The sequence below is a fragment of the Dasypus novemcinctus genome, chromosome 6 (assembly GCF_030445035.2).
Source record: "Dasypus novemcinctus isolate mDasNov1 chromosome 6, mDasNov1.1.hap2, whole genome shotgun sequence".
Classification (NCBI taxonomy): Eukaryota; Metazoa; Chordata; class Mammalia; order Cingulata; family Dasypodidae; genus Dasypus; species Dasypus novemcinctus.
Genome location: NC_080678.1, coordinates 115,682,050 through 115,685,949, shown reverse-complemented (window position 1 = coordinate 115,685,949; position 3,900 = coordinate 115,682,050).

The following is a 3,900-nucleotide window of genomic DNA, read 5'->3' as shown; positions in this document are numbered from 1 at the left end:
GCAGTTGTAAGAAAGAGGAACCGGGTTGGGCTGGTTTAAGGCAAAAAGGGATTTCCTGGCAGCATCTGTGGGGCTTAGGGAACTGGCAGGAAGGATGGAGAATCTAGCTGGAAATGGGTGGAAGAAGGACTTCCCAGGAACAGGAAGCCAGAAGGCTTTCTCCCAGCAGAGACTCTGGGCAGGATGCTGCACTGGAAAACACCAACCCTGCTGATTTCAAGAGAAGATTCCCCAGCCTCCATTTTCACATTCCTGGGAAGGTGGGTATGGCTTTTATCCAGTAGGGAGGAGGTAATGATTTTAAAAGAGATCTGGGAGCTAGGAGAAAGGGAATGTGGAGACCCACAAATGTCTACCAGCTCCCCTTCGAAATAATTTTTGGTCAAGTCCTTCTGGAAGGAATTATTTTTTCTGGGAGTCTTTGTTATCATGTTTTCCCCCTTGCCTTTTGCTTTGGAGTCCCGGTGGGAACACCTTGACGTGGAGCGCTGAGTCCTCAAGCACTAGGAACAAATCTGTCACCAAAAGACCTCACTGAGCCTTTCGCAGGGCCAGCCCTGGGGCTGCTGCTGCGGACACTGCACTGGCCTGCCGTGGCCACCTGGCCTGTCCATGGGTGCCTCTGTGTTCTTGCTGTGCCATGACCATGCTAACTGGGGGGCAGGAAGATGTGTGGCCCAGACGCAAAACAAAGTAGGTTTCTGTGGTCTTTTGGGTGCAGGTAAATGTCCAGTATAACCCCTGTACACTTTCTGTGAAGGTCACTTTCTACTCCTTGTTAGTTTTCACCATAGTTCAAAGAGCAAAGCAGACCACTAGAAGCTGGGTGGCTTTGGGTGAGTTTCTTCACCTCTCTGAACCTCTGTTTCCTCCTGTGTGAAGTGAAGGGACTTACAATTCCATGATCCCAGGGAATGATTTCAGGGAGTGGGGGGCAGAGGTTGTGCTCGCCTCCCTTTCTGGTCCTTTGTCTCCTGACTCTTCCTACAGCCCTGGGCCCCGTGAACAATGGCTGGGCTGAAGTAGGGGAAGTTGAAGGAATTATCAAGGCAACCAGTCCCACCAGAGAAAAAATACGAGGCTTTGTTTATGAACAAAAACCAAATATTTAACTCAGTCCAGTAAAGCAGCAATAGGACAATCAAGTGACATAGTCACAGGATACGGATTGAAGCCAGCAGGCACAATTATCACACGGCATCGTTTCATCTGAAACAAATACGAAAAGGTTTTATGCATGCAAACAGGTGATGGAAGTAGACAGACTTTAAATCACCGGCTGCTATTTGAACTTACAAATATATAGAGAAACACATTTTTAAGGTATTTAGACCAGCAAATTGAAGTTACAGCAGTTTGACAAAATATAGAAGTCACAAACCTGGACAAATATTTTCTTAATGGTTTTGCTTTTTCATTCCTTTAAATACCAAGTAATAGTATTTTTAATGTTTTTGTAAACATGAGATGTTTTAATACTTGAAAAATTGTATCTCATAAATAAGCTTTATTATCTGTCAAAAAGGATGAAAATATAACTTTACATTTCTGTTTTAAAGTAATTTTAGTGCCTATTAGCTATAAAGTAACAGTTATATATAATTTAGAGTATGTAGTCACTCGAAACAACTTGACATTTTCACACAAACACAGAACCATAATAATAGTCTTGGGATTTCATTGGAAGTATGCACCACTACAGGATATTAAAATAACTTATGGTGCACTGTAATTCTTGTTTTGTATTTGTCCAAGTAGTTGTGAAGCAGGCTATAAAGTAGTAAAATAAAAACTGAAGCTCCAACTCCAGCTCAGCTGTGTTCTTAAAGTTATAGTCGTCTTTTCACGTGAAGCATGTTCACCTGGTTGACATTCCTTGGTGTCAGTCACTCTTGGCATTTTCCTTCTTAATAATATTTTCTCTTTCATTGACAAATTCTGTTTATCTTTGTTTATTATTTGAGATGCTGTAATTACTTCTTTAGGATAAAAAGTGCTGATTGCATGTAGTTAGGGTGTCTGCTTTTAATGGACAAAGAGTAAATTATAATACTTGTTGCTTTTAAGTAGATGTGGGCACGAGGGCATTTTTGCTCTGGCTAAAACAAGCAAACACACAGAAGCTGAACTGTTAGTGGTGGCTTTACCTATTGCTTTAATTTGAGTATACAAATAAAATTCTTTAAATAGTCAACCAAATATTTCTGAAAATATTTAAGAAAGTGAAATATATATAAAGGGTATGCATTTAAATGAAGTAGGAGGACATTAAATCATATTCCATTAGGTTAAAAAGACAGTAGTTTGGACACAGTCTGGTCTCAAGCCTATCTTTGAGGAATCTGTGAGAGGAATATTTTGTTCATATTGTAAACCAGACGTAAGGGCAATATTTAACCTACTTAAGAGAGAAAACCATTTACCGCGCCATTTATAGAGCTGACATATAATTATGCCTGCCTCATTAAAGCACATCCAACGTTATCCTCTTCTTGGCAACACGCATCGCCGTATGCCCTTGAATAGAATGAAAATGCATTTCTTTAAAATACTCCTTAATTGTACTTTTGCATTAATTTTGATTGGCCTTTTGCCCACTGGTAAGGGCTCACAGTATCATTTGGACCGACAACACAATAAAAGAAAATTCTTCCATGATAACTAACTCTACCCTTAAATTTTACTCCTGAGAGAAAGGCCAAGGAAAAAATAATTTTTTGTGTGGTTAAAGATGGGAGCCATTTATAATCTACATATTGCAATTAAAACCACTCAAGGATTTGACTTCCGTTAATTTTAATTGAAGTGGTATGAGGGTAGGGATTAGGTGAGCGCGCAGATGTGCACAAAATTTAATATGAACACCGAGAAATGTCTTTTCTCCATAAAAGGACTGGCCAAATGTTCACAGACGGAAGCTGAGAGCACCCTCATTGCCGGCGCAGGAGGGCTCACTTGGGTCGTTCCTGCAGCAAGCGTAGACCCTTTATGTGGGAAACGACGTGCCCCTTTCTTTTCCTTTATAAATTATTCTCTGGCCTGATTAGTTAATGTCTTTAATTTGCATTAGTACACCTTAATGAAAGTAAAAACAAATTAGTCCTATAAATGTACTTTACAGATGATGGTTTAAGGAGGTCGATTTTCAGCTAACAGATATTAATTAGGAATATTAGCCATAGAAGCCTCTGGTGTTGGCCAAGATGTTGAGGACAAAAGTGAAACAGAAAAGAGAAGAAGGAGAAACACTCTTAGGAGATGTGTAGTACTTTTTCCAATGGAAGATGTAATGAATAGTATGGAACCCTGAGTCAAGAAAGCTCTGGAAAATATTTAAGAATTTCTTCCTAGTATTTCTGAAAACTAGTAGCGTGATTGCCTCCCAATAGGTAGGCAATATAAAAAATCTGAATAAGCAAAAAGATGAATTTATGTATTATGTTTTAAATTTTAATGAAAATTTAATACTTTAAAATATAATAAAGGTCAAGAACATGCCATCTTAAATTTCAATCATTGTTTATAATTTTAAAGCATCACATCTCATTCTCTGCAGGCTTCCACATGAAGAAATGTGGGAAAAAAACCTGAATATTAAGTAAAATTCCCCAATGGCCAATGTGAAATGATTTTAATTCTTAAAGTAGATTTGACAGAATTTTGAAGGTAAGGAAATATGGCATCAAAGAAAAGCATGATATAGGTTGTAATGAATGGCCTACAGGGCTAATGTACTTTTCGATCACCCCTTCCTTCTCAGTGTGGCTCATTCATTCTGTACTTGAAAGCTTCACTGCCGACAGAAGACCTTGGACTGGACAAACACCCAGGCCCAGCACTCACCATGACATCAGGTTTTGGGTCAGGCTTTCTGGTCTGCCCTTTCCTGCTATGAGGAGG